Genomic DNA, 13,528 nt, shown 5'->3' on the forward strand with positions numbered 1-13,528 from the left:
TCCAAAAATGTTCCGGGCTAAGAGATCCATTAAAAAAGAATGTTCTTTATAATTCTAGAAATATAGGAATATATTTCAAGAACGTAAATGACATTCTGTAATAAGAATGATGAGAAGGAACATCAATATGACAAATAGCAGCAAATAAATAAACTACATAACTTACTGCTATTCCACGATTTTCATAATTTGTTTAACATTCACATATATAATACCGACGATCTGTGAACATACCTCAGATGTTATATTTTAAACATAATAATTACTTATGTTCTACAATGATTCTATGGGTATACATATACATCTGATTTATTTTGTTGTAATTATTTTATATAATTTTCATACATTGAGGAAAATAGAATTTCATATAATTTTTTGACCCCAACGGGATTCGAACTCATGACTTTACGATTTGGCACGTCGCTTTTTAACAATGTGCTAACACGACCACTCCGCCCACGTTCCTTCTAAAGAAATATAACTGAAGTTCCTTTGTTATTTGTTGCACATTCTGTGGCTTTTTCTTTTTACTACGGATGGGAGAAGTTTGTTCTCTGTCTTTCTTTTCATAGGAAAGGTTCCTTTACATATCTAAATGTTCTTTTACGTATGGAAAGCTACATGACCAACAAGCATGTGCTGACATGAAAACATGGTTTCGAACTATTGTATCATTATATATTTCAATCAATGTTGCTTTTTTCTAAACTTAATAAGGAGTAGTATTATATTTCACATAAACAAAAGCACATCTGAAAAATTTTTTTTTGATTGCAAAGGTTGACTTGCAGGTTCGAAATTGGTTTGCGTTTTTCCGAAATTACCCGAAGTTGCACTTAGAAAATTTTTACCTCAAAACAGCAATAAAGATTGGCGTCATTCATTATGAAACAGTGTGTACATTTTAATTTGTATTAAATATTTTTAACAAGTTGGTAAAAAAATTATAATAGTTTACAACAGCAACTTCCCATCTCCCGTGCACATCGATACTTCTTTCTGTTGTAATACATACAGAGATGATTGAATATCATGTGCAACTACTAATAGAACACACAACAAACCCAAATTATATTCCAACATGGAGTGTGAATTCTCATGATGCCGGTTTGTTGTGTGTTCTATTACCAGTTGTACATGCTACATAATCATTTCTGCGGGTAGTACAACAGTAAGAATTATCCACGTGCACGGGACATGCGATATGTGTTTTCAATTCCCCCACACATAGTCACACATTAAGTACAAGGGCACATTGTTATTCTTCACATACGACATAAAAACCTATATTCCTACAAAAACACCTTAAGTATGAGGGAATTTCAAGAATGCAATAAAAAAGAAAGGAAGTACAAGGGCAATATTATTTTTCGAATACAGTATGGAAAAACACACATTGAGTACAACGGCAAATTTTAGGAATGCAACGAAAAAGAGAATAAAGACCAGGAAGCATTTATTTTCACATATCGTAAGACGGGCTTACTTTGCAGAAAATATGAGGATTTTCATAGTCCTCTGTCAGCAAAACCATGAACAGCAAAGAGTAAGTTGCAACTGCCACCGAAAGACAGAACATCTAACTGTATTTGGCTAAAATATTTGTAGTTAACATCAGTTCTAATTACCGTGAGGGTTCGTTGTTATAGAGGTATGGAAAGCAGTCACTGTAAAGGCCACCAAAATTTGAAAGATATCACGTACAAGAATTTCCATCAAAGTTAAGTCAGTTTCATAGAATACTACTGTGTATAATGAAACTTTGATGCAATAGTCGAAATTTAAATGTGAGACGGTTTAAAGTCTTAAAAAAAGTAAAACTGCAAGAAGGAGGTTTCAGCCTCTAATCGGCGTTACTTTGCACAAGTCCAAAATACCTCATAAAAAGGAAATTATTACTTTTGGAACCTCCTGCATTCTAAATTTAGGTAGATGTAGGAATGAATTTCTTGTTGGAAAATAAATTATGAACAGTGGTGGATTCAGAAGAGTAGTTTGAGAGGAGCTTCTCTCACAAAGGTTTTCGTCTTTTTTTTTTTTTTTTTTTTTAAGAAATAACTAGGCTTTTGGGAGAGATTGCAACTTATACACATAGGAGATACTAGCATTACATTAAAAAAAAAAAAAAAAAAGAAAGAAATCATCCAATTTTAGTGAACTTCAGGCTGAAAGTCCCATATCCCGTAAATCTTCCAATAATTACGGTTGGGATGATATTCGTGGACATAAGGAATAACTACGGCAAATTGGTTCACAGGGACTTTTTTTCTGTTCCTGAATTGGTATTTGTGTGGGACATAGGCCTATGCTAAACTATTAGAATGTTGTTCCTGTGCCGGTACCAGTAAATACTTAATTTTCTTCAGAAATATTGGTAATTCGTACTAAGTATCGATACCAGTACCCTTATTCTAACATCAATATTTGTAAACTGTATGCAGTTTCGTGTAGAAAGTAAAATGTATAAATACTTAAGGGGAAACATTGCACAGAAACGTTATATTCATATCTTAACTTTATAATCACACATATCAATATATTCATATTTCTCCTCCTTCGCAACACGGGAAGTTTGTCTCGTATACTATATCTGAAAAAGTTTTTCGGAAATCCGGATTTTATTACGTCTCTTTAGTCAAAATCACATTCGTAAATAGCATTTTACTCTTGCACTATTATATTTAATTTTATTGCATCACTTACAAATATTGGTTAGTTTTACTTGTTTCAACTGAAATAGTATGCTATAAAGATATATATATATTTAAGAAAAGAATCCCACTTTACTTGCGTGTTCTTAACATCTTCGGATACCTTCGCATAAAAAAAAATGAAATGAAATCTTTCTGTTTTATGCCCCACGTTTCTCCCGGTTAGGCTAAAGCAGACGGTGATTATGAGAAATGAATGAAATGGTGGAATGAAGTGGAAGGAAACGGGAGAACCCCGAGAAAATCCACCAGCACGGTGTTGTCCACCATAAAGTCCACACGGCACGAGCTGTGATCGAACAAGGGACCCTAAGCACGGGAAGTGAACGCTCTACCACCGAGCCACCGCGCCCCCCACCTTCGCATAGACCTCGTGGCTAACACCGCTGATATCCATCAGCGTAAACTGTAATTAGCCACTATAATTATTTGATTGCGTTAATATTCGAAAAAATATATCGATTGTAATATATTGTCCTGTCATTAACATTTTAATGACACAAATCCACTTTTATATCGTTCTTCTGTCGAAGTAAGCCAGTTAAGGAAGTTAAGTCTTTCCACGTTCGTAATCGCTTTCAAATATCCAATTCATTAAAAGAGAATCATCTTTTTACCTATTCAGACGTTTCGTTGGCAACCGAAATCTTTTAATTTAAAGTACAATCGGTGTGGACAAATCAATGTAGAACAGAACGGGAAACTAAACATACATTTAAAAAAAAAATGCCGTATTTAGTATTGTTAATATAACATTAAAAACAATATAAAGATATGAATAAAAGGTGTATTTTAGATAAATAACTAGGTAGAAACGGAAGTAAACACACAAACATTACAAACACACTATTTTTTTTTTTTCAAAAATCGGTAAGAGTTTACTTTCTGCCGATCAGTGACTGGAACCAGTGATCATCTGACATAACCTAACCCACGCAAAATGTCACTGATAAGCACAAAAGAAATTCTTATCCAAAAATGATCCGGGGTAGAAGAACCATTAAAAAAAGAATATCCAAGACGTACGGTAGCTAATATCACTTTTTTACTTTTTTCTAATAATCCTTCTCCTTTAATTTTTCTTTTAAAAAATTAGTATATTTGTACTCCCAGTAAATTCTAAATTAACGAAAGCATGTTTGCAAACAATTTATAAAGAAATAATGAAACTGAACTTAGGTGCTTTATTCTGAAGTATGTGTTTCTCGCAAATGCAACATAAAATTTGCGTTCTTATGTTCTACTTTGTTAAATATAAGTCGCACTCTACAGGACGACATGAATCAACGAAAAATTTGGGGAGTTACCTGGAAAGTCTATAAGTGGATAGCGTTGTATCACATGATATTTCCTATCGTTGAGTGATCCTATGAAATTATTGGTCTTTAGAGCATCCTCTATTTCGTTGAGAATTTTGTAAGATACGTGGCGACTTGTGGGAAAGTATAGCAATGAATTCACTAGGTCGAAAATAAAACCACTCTCTGATTTTTACTGAATGTATCAACTCATTCGATTAATTTCTTTCTATTCTGTACAAATATTCAACCAAAATTGTATTCTTCTTCACTTTATTTGCTCTTCTTTTGTCATTTCGAGATCCTACTGCAATTTCAAACAGTGATGCCATCACGTGCGAAAAATCCCATGCTGAGGGAATTTTCGACATTGAATGGGATGCGTTATAACTCTCCTATTTGAGCTTTTTCGTCCGTTTTTTCTTTGTTTGTTTGTTCTTCAAGTCCAGAGGCATTGTAGAAGACATTACGTATGGTTTCAGACCTTCCTGCATCGAGAGATAGGAGGTGATGAGGTCATAATTCTAAAATAGGCCTATATATATTTTCTTTTATTAAGCCTATGTTCGTTATTTTTTGCGGGCTTATTTTTGCACGTAGAAGATTAAACTTTTGCACAAATATTCAGTCAACCGAGTAGTATTTACTAGATTTTTTCAGATTTCTGCGTTAAACCAGGGGGGATCAAAAGGGGCAAAAAGTTGAAAAAAGGGATATTTTTACCAAAAAATCCTTTCTTCGGGTTTTCCCCGCCTTAGGTACATAATGGAGACATGCAAATAATACCACCTAAAAGACAATTCTATTCTGAAGAGAATGATGTGCAAACCATGATTATCGGGTAATTAGAGATGTGTCAGGGAATTTTTACAAAATATCCTTCTGTATACGGGAATATGGGACATTGTCGGTATATATCTTTTTGGCGGGCTTACTTTTGCCCCTGGAAGATTGAAATTGTGCATAAACATTCAGCCCACCTAGTAGTATTTATCAGATCTTTTTAAGATCTCTGCGTTAAAACATGGGAGTTCAGAGGGGCTGAAAGTTGAAAAAAGAGATATATAAACCAAAAACTCCTTTTTTCCCCCGATTTTCCCACCTTAGATACATGATGGAGACACGTGAGTCGTACCGTCTGAAAGGGATTTCTATTCTGAAGAGAATGATGGTCGAAACATGAACCTAGGGTAATTAAGGATATGTCAGGGAATTTTTATCTAAATATATTTCTTTATAGAGGAATTTGGATATTTTCGGTATTTTTTTGGTGGGGGGCTTATTTTTGCACCTAGAAGATTGAAATTGTGCACAAACATTCACTTCACCGAGTAGTATTTAACAGAATTTTTTTCCAGATTTCTGCTTTAAAACAGGGGGGTCCAGAGGGGCTAAAAGTTAAAAAAGGGATATTTAGACCAAAAAATCCTTTTTTCGGGATTTTTCCGCCTTAAACACATGATGGAGACATTGGAATGGTACCGCCCGAAAGATAGTTCTATTCTGAAGAGAATGATTTGCGGATTATAGTCCTAGGGTAAATAGAGATGTCTGAGGAATTCTTTTTACCTGAGATTATGGTGTTTTGCGTTAATTTGGGGCATTGTGGGGATTCTTGATAAAAATTATCTTGCCCTTAGCATTCAAAATAGAAACTTGAAATTTGGCACACACATCCTGTATACCAAGTACCATTTATTTATTTTATTATTATTATTATTATTATTATTATTATTATTATTATTTTGAGGTCTCTACGTTCACACATGTCCGTTCCAGAGGGGGCCAAAGTGGGAAAAGAAAATTTTCCCCCAAAATTTTCCCTTTGACATCACTTTTCCCTCTCCTGGTATATAGTATGAGCATGCAAATGGTACCATTTAAAAGCCAGCTCTTTTCGGAAGAGAATGAAGTATGAACCATGATCCTAGGATAAATAGTGACGATGGAGTAGCTGCTTCAGTGAAAGTCTAAAAAAAAAAACAAAAAACCCGGATTGGGCTTTATGCAGAATCGTTCTGAAACAGGATTAGTGCATTACTAAACAGTTCGACTAACATTTGTTCCCTGCAGCAGTTAGGTGCTCAGTACGACGCTAAAAATGCGTCAAACGTCTCCGTATAAGGTGGACTCTCTAGAATAAGCGTGTTAATATTCTCAACTTTTATTCTGAAATCTTTCTTTCTAATCGGTAAAATCCGTGCTAGTGAATAGTCACGTTATCATATGTGACTTTCAAAAATCAGGTACCAAGAAACGAAATTTTTGTTCTGATATTTCAATCAGCAACATAATAGAACGAGTTCCGAATGAAGGAAACAACGTTTAAGTCTGGAGAACAAAACTTTTGTAGTTATAATCGGCTCAGTATAAGGTGAAAGCACAAAGGTGCACTGGAGCCACTACATTCCTGATAGCAATAAAATACACATGTTTCCGATTAAATAAAATAGTTGCGGGCAGCAATGTCCCAGTGGTAGATCGTTCACTTCTAGGGATGGGCACGAATGGAACTAAAACTCGACTCGACTCAGATTCGAGTCGAGTCAAATGTAAGTTTCTCGAGTCGAATTCAGAGTCGAGTCACTGTTTTTGAGATAGAGTTTCGGGTCGAGTCGATTTTGATAAATGGCTCGCTCGTTATCTGGGAGATCTTAGGTTGACAAAACTAGAGCACCACACAATATGACGTCACTAAATGTGATAGCAAGTTGAGCAGTGTTTGCAACTGACTTGGTGTCAACTTATTAATTTTATACTAGAGTATCAGACCGGTAAAGAAAATATGTTTAAAAATGATTATCTGTTAATGAAGTAATATACTTAAAGAGATATTTGTATATTTGTGTGAAAGCAAAGCATCAACACACGTGAAATTTGATGATGGGCTCCGCGAAAGATTTGTTGCTACAAAAAATTTGAAGATGAACAATATATAATTGACCAAAATTAATGATAGGTCTACACCATATTAGTATGTGACAGACCCGTATCCATGGGATCTAGGGAGCTGGCCCCCTCTAAATTTTCACTGGTCCCCTAAAATTTTCACAATATGCTTGCGAATGAACTATAACAGGTCTAACAAATTTCAGTCAGACACACTCGCCAATCCAAAAAATAATGGTCGCTATTAGCTCTCACGTACAAATTGAGATGTCCCCCACCAAACGGCCTTTGGTTTGACAAAGAAAGGCTTCACATTCCGTGTTTTCTCTCACTCAGTGACAATTATTTTCTTACGAAACAGAAACTGCGCTGCCCTGTGAGTTCAGGCAGAAACCATTCCTACTGCACACTGGTCGCCATCTCTAAATTTCTAGTCGCCAATGGCGACTTGGCGACCGGAAAATTTGTGCGCTGAGCTACATGATGATTAACTATAATACGCTTGGATCGTGACTCCCTCCCAAACTTCTACCGGTCTTCCATTAGTTTTTTGGGCTGGCTACCAGCCTAGTATGTGATAAGTGACAGGGCCGTAACTTGAGGAGGGAGGGGGCAAATGCCTCCCCAAGGAAGCTCCCCGCTGTTCGAGGAGACAAATTTTAAGACAAAATGTTCTTACTCCGTATACGATACGAACATGAAATTATAAATGAAGCATCGAATATGTCCACTATATTACATAAACAAAACAACACGTAAAAGGTAAATAAGACAAAAATGAGCCGTTGGCCCATTTCAATAAAAAGAAGTTTACTATTAGGGGCCCAAGATATAATGTTTATTCGTATGGCTTTGATATTTGTCAATATTGTCCCCTTAATTCATTTGTCATGTATGGAACGGGCCCAAAGGTGTAACTAACGACTCGGGCCCATAAAGAGTAAGAGAAAGATGGAACGAGAGAGCCCAAGAATTAGAGAAACAACTTTTTTCTAGGAGCACGAAATACGCGTATTAATGCTTACCCCCCTCTCAACAAAAAAAGTCTAAGTTACGGCGCTGGATAAATGGATGCAGGTGTAGAATACATAAACATAAAAACAGTAATTTATGATTAAAATGAATGACTGCGTGTGAAAGACTGTACTACTAATTTTAAAAAATTATATAACGTTTACTGTATGTAGAAAACGATGATGCTGTCCTATTTTATGAGTTTGAATTTGCAAAATTTACGAAAGAAGTATGTAATATATTTCTCGGGTTCTGTAGGATTACGGGGGACCAAAATTAGGCCTACGTGAAAACACAATGTTTATAGCTGGAATGAGTTCATGCTGCGGAAAGATAATTGATATTGATATGTGAGTAATTTGTGAACTGAGTAGACTGGAAATGCCGTGTGCGGAATGGAAAATTTTGCAATTACTATTTGCTATTAATTAGAATGAACGAATACAACGTGCATTGCGGCGTTCTAACCCGACTTCGCTTGCTAGCGCTCGCTCGTCAATATTTATTTATTTATTTATTTATTGATACAAGTCATGGCAATTACCAGCATCTATGACCTTAAGCACGTCACGTTGGAGGGATGACATCCTCGGCGAGCACACAATCATGGTACAGGGGAGGGATATAAGGAACGGTTAAGGAAAGAAGCGGCCTGATGCCTGTAAATTAGCCGGCATTTACCTGGTGTGAATGGGGAAATCACAGGAAAAACCTCATTTAGGATAGCTAGCCTGGAAAAGCTGTTACACCTTTTCGACCAACTGACCCTGCCGGAAATCGAGCCCAGGACCAAAGGCGAGAGCATTGGCGACTACTCATGCTCAGCAATACTGTCTAAAACTCTTTAGTTAGTGGTATGTTTGGCTTTAGGTAGATTAACCTAAAAAATTATTTAAGAAAACAGCAATGATTTTCAACAAAAAATGCTTTTCCCCCGTAATCCGACATATATGGCTAGTTTTCAAAGCACATACTTAGAAAAAAAAATGTAGGTAGGGTACTTAAAACGGTAGGTTACATGCTTAATTCCTGTAGTTTTTGGACTTAACGTACAGCAAACGTATAACTGAAAACGCATGTTTTATAATACTTTCCGTATAAGTGTTCCATCTATACGTACTTTCCGTATGAAACAATATAGGCGGTCAGGATCTCGCACACAAATTAACGCACAATGTTCTTAGTAGAATAGAATATAGCTGCAGAATGTAACATAGGTGATATATGGAAAACTGTTAGATGTCAGATATCCTGCAATGGCATGATGTAATATCTAAGCGCAGTGCGTATGTAGCATATGCTCCATACTGATTTCTGTAGTAAGCAAGAGGATTTCATATATTTGTACAATATACCGCTGTCTGGGGAACGGATTTTTCTTAGTGTGCAGTTCATAAGCAAGGGTGCTCATGTTGTGGTTTCCAGGGGGGGCAGGTATAAGCGGCGTTTCAAATATAGTTTCAAATTTTGCTGTAAGTAATGTAAAAATTCTATTAGGTTTTCAATATTCCCAAGTACAATTTCCTCTTAGGTGGCGAGAGCCCCACCCTGTTGCGCGCCCTTGTTCATAAGTAATGCATTTATATGGGTGCTGAACATGTGGGTTCAGTATTTCTTGATAAATCCATTAAATGTTGTGCGTGTAATCCACAACGCTCACAGATATAGGCGGGAAATCATGTCACTTAATGACCTTCCCATTTTAAGGCAGTAATAAATGCGAAAATTGTCGATAAGTGATTCGCCTACTTTGATTTTGCGAATAGTTCGTACTATGTGCGACTTTGTCCATGAGGCGTCTAGGGTATGGTCGACGTCGATAAGCTAATAAAACGAAATACTTCAAAAGTTGAAACGGTGGGTACGTAAACGTAAAACTCGTGTAGCTTAGGTATAGGCTGCATAATTACTTTATTACATCAGTGTTAATGTGCATCGATAGAGCAGTTGGGATAGAGCAGTTTCCACAGTTCAGATTAACAATACGTGGAAAATTCATATTACTTTGAAACACATTTCTTGATGAAAATACTTTCATCACACCTTCTAGACTTTACATGTGTTGGCGCATGTCAGAGATCAACCAGGAACTGGTAAAATTCAGGGGCGCTACGAGAGATAATTGTTTAAAAATATATTTTTTTTTATTTATTGGTGCACACTTAGTAGTAGTAATAGTAGTAATGATAGTATAGTAGTAGTAAGGCAGTAGTATTAGGGTAGTTGTTTAGTAGTAGCCAGACCCGCAACCAGAGGGGGCTAGGGGATCGAGGTCCCCCTAAACTTTTTGTGGCCTCTCCAGACTTCAATACAAAATTTATTATTAATACAGCGTTTCCCCGCGTTCCCTTTCATTTATACCACTGTTTATATAAACAGTACACCATGGATGAGTTTTTCTAAACCTATGTGAGTTTGACGTGCAAAAGCACGCTAATTACGTAATTTGTAAACTTATCCGATTTCGGTAACTATAAAGATGAAAGCTTGTTTTTAATTGTTGCAACTTTATATAAATGTGACAGCAATCGCCAATCGGATACGTTTACAAATTATATAGTGCCTATATTTTAACATCTTGAAATTCATATACGGGCAAAGAGCTCGCTCGTGGTACATTGTTTTAGTTGTTTAAATATTGTACCAGTAGCGTAGCCAGGATGTGTGTTTGGGAGGGCGCAAGTGCTGTTATAGGTAGGCCCTACATATATAAACATTACAAACAAAGAAATATATAAACATAAAAATATATAAAAAATTACAAACGTCAAAGTACCAAAGTACATTGTCGGACCTCTTTGGGGGGGGGCGGCCCCTCTGGGCCCCCCTTCCCTGGGCCACTGTATTGTACGATCTTTACCCGCAACCTAAATCACAATGGAGGCCAGTGGCGGATTTACGAAGGGAGCTTTCTAAGTGAAGCCTCCTTGAAATCCTGCAATTTAAAAGAAGTACGAAGTAAGTGTTATTGAATTCATAAACTTCAAGCCTCCCTCCCCAAAAATAATTTCAGGATTTCTTAAAAAAAAAAAAGAAAAAAAAATTACTCTACATTCGCCACTGAATTGCAGATCAGCAAAATGTTTACTGATTTATCAATTAAGAGATTATCTTCGCTATTACTAATGTAACGTAACAACCTTGATTGAATGCTTGTTCAGGAAAAAGAGAAGCTTTTCCAGAGAGTGCTTTTAACATGTTTCGAGCAACGAGTGCTTTTGAATTTCCCTGAAGACTACCCATAGAATTTTATTTTAGTAATTTAAAACCTCTTGCGAGTGAGTTTTCTGGAGAGCGTGGAGAAACATTCAAAATGATTATAGTTCTCCTTGTCTTTCTAAACTGTAATGTTCCCTAACCGGAACTTAATATAGAGGAATAATAATAATAATCCTTCTAAATTTGTAATTTTTGTAAGAAACAAATTAACGGAAGATTTTGAGCTCCTCCGTGGCTAAGCGGTTAGCGTACGCGCCTTTGGCGTGGGAGTCCCGGGTTCGATTCCCAGCGGGAGTAGTAATGGGGTGACTTGGTCTCACTTTGGACTTTGACCCCGACCTTTATGACGTCATAGGTCAAAGGTCAATAACCTTGGCCCGGGGTCAATGACCTAGGGGTACCTAGGACCACCCCCTCTAAATTTTGGCAGGGGTACCATGGCCCACCCCCTAAATTTTGGCAGGGGTACCTAGGACCACCCCCCTTAAATTTTGGAAATTGCCAAATCTAAAAATTTGGTATGGTAGCCTAGGACCATAGTATGTACCTCTATCAGTATTGGGTGTCTATGTCGTTCGCTTTCATGGGTAAAAAATTGCCAAAAATTCAAATTTCGGGGGTTTTTGACCTAATTTATTCCCTTTGATGAGGTATTATTACCCTATATGGTTATATGGACGTATACAGGGGTCCATTACCTATCATAAGACATGGGTATATTAATGCCCCCCTTGAAAAATTTGGGAGGGGTACCTTGGCCCACCCCTTAAATTTTGGAAATTGCCCAATTTAAACATTTGGTATTATAGTATAGGACCCTAATATGTATTATGATAAATTTGGGTGGTCCACCTCGTTCCCTTTTAGGGGTACAAAATTGCCAAAAATATAAACGTAAGCAATACGTTGTACCACGTGTTTGGTTTTTGGTCCATTTTATTCCCCTTTGATGAGGTCCTATTACCTTATATAGTTATATGGTCATGTATAGGGGTCCATTACCTTTCATAAGACATGGGTATATTAATGCACCCCTTGAAAAATTTGGGAGGGGTACCTTGGCCCGCCCCTTAAATTTTGGAAATTGCCCAATTTCAACATTGGGTATTATAGTACAGGACCCTAATATGTATTATGATAAATTTGGGTGGTCCACCTCATTTCCTTTTAGGGGTACATAGGACCACCCCCCTTAAATTTTGGAAATTGCCAAATCTAAAAATTTGGTGTGGTAGCCTAGGACCATAGTATGTACCTCTATCAGTATTGGGTGTCTATGTCGTTCCCTTTCATGGGTAAAAAATTGCCGAAAATTTAAATTTCGGTCTTTTTTGACCTAATTTATCCCCTTTGATGAGGTATTATTACCCTATATAGTTATATGGTCGTATACAGGGGTCCATTACCTTTCATAACATATGGGTATATTAATGCACCCCTTGAAAAATTTGGGAGGGGTACCTAGGCCCACCCCTTAAATTTTGGAAATTGACCAATTTAAACATTGGGTATTATAGTACAGGACCCTAATATGTATCATGATAAATTTGGGCGGTCCACCTCGTTCCCTTCTAGGGGTACAAAATTGCCAAAATATAAACGTAAGCAATACGTTATACCACGTGTTTGGTTTTTGGTCGATTTTATCCCCTTTGATGAGGTGTTATTACCTTATATGGTTATATGGTCATGTATAGGGGTCCATTACCTTTCATAAGATATCGGTATATTTGTACACTCCTTTAAAAATTTGGGAGGGGTACTTTGGCCCACCCCTTAAATTTTGGAAATTGCCCAATTTAAACATTTGGTATTATAGTACCGGACCCTAATATGTATTATGATAAATTTGGGTGGTCCACCTCGTTCCCTTTTAGGGGTACAAAATTGCCAAAATATAAACGTAAGCAATACGTTGTACCACGTGTTTGGTTTTTGGTCCATTTTATCCCCCTTTGATGAGGTCCTATTACCTTATATAGTTATATGGTTATGTATAGGGGTCCATTACCTTTCATAAGACATGGGTATATTAATGCACCCCTTGAAAAATTTGGGAGGGGTACTTTGGCCCACCCCTTAAATTTTAGAAATTGCTCATTTTATATATTTGGTATTATAGTACTGGACCCTAACATGTATTATTATGATAAATTTGAGTGGTTCACCTCGTTCCCTTTTAGGGGTACGAAATTGCCAAATTTTACTACAACCACGTGTTTGGTATTTTGGTCCAATTTATCCCCTTGGATGAGGTCCTATTACCTTATATGATTATATGGTTATGTATATTGGTCCATTCCCTATTATAAGACATGGGTATATTGATGCACCCCGGGAGGGGTACCTTGGCCCACCTCTTTATTTTGGAAATTGCCCAATTTAAACATTTGGTAT

At 36.6% G+C, this 13,528-nt stretch overlaps 1 protein-coding gene across 2 annotated transcripts in view; it reads right to left on the bottom strand.

Annotated features, from left to right (window-relative positions):
- Positions 1-4,328, bottom strand: part of LOC145675740 (uncharacterized) — a 76,462-nt gene extending 72,134 nt beyond the window's left edge. For both annotated transcript variants that reach the window (XM_081746379.1, XM_081746376.1), the window contains exon 1: positions 4,019-4,328. The gene's annotated coding sequence lies outside the window, so the exon portion shown is untranslated. The remainder of the gene's footprint in view (positions 1-4,018) is intronic.
- Between the last annotated feature and the right edge of the window lie 9,200 nt (positions 4,329-13,528).

This window comes from Thermobia domestica, chromosome 18 (genome assembly GCF_964235325.1).
Source record: "Thermobia domestica chromosome 18, izTheDome1.hap1.1, whole genome shotgun sequence".
NCBI classification, from domain to species: domain Eukaryota; kingdom Metazoa; phylum Arthropoda; class Insecta; order Zygentoma; family Lepismatidae; genus Thermobia; species Thermobia domestica.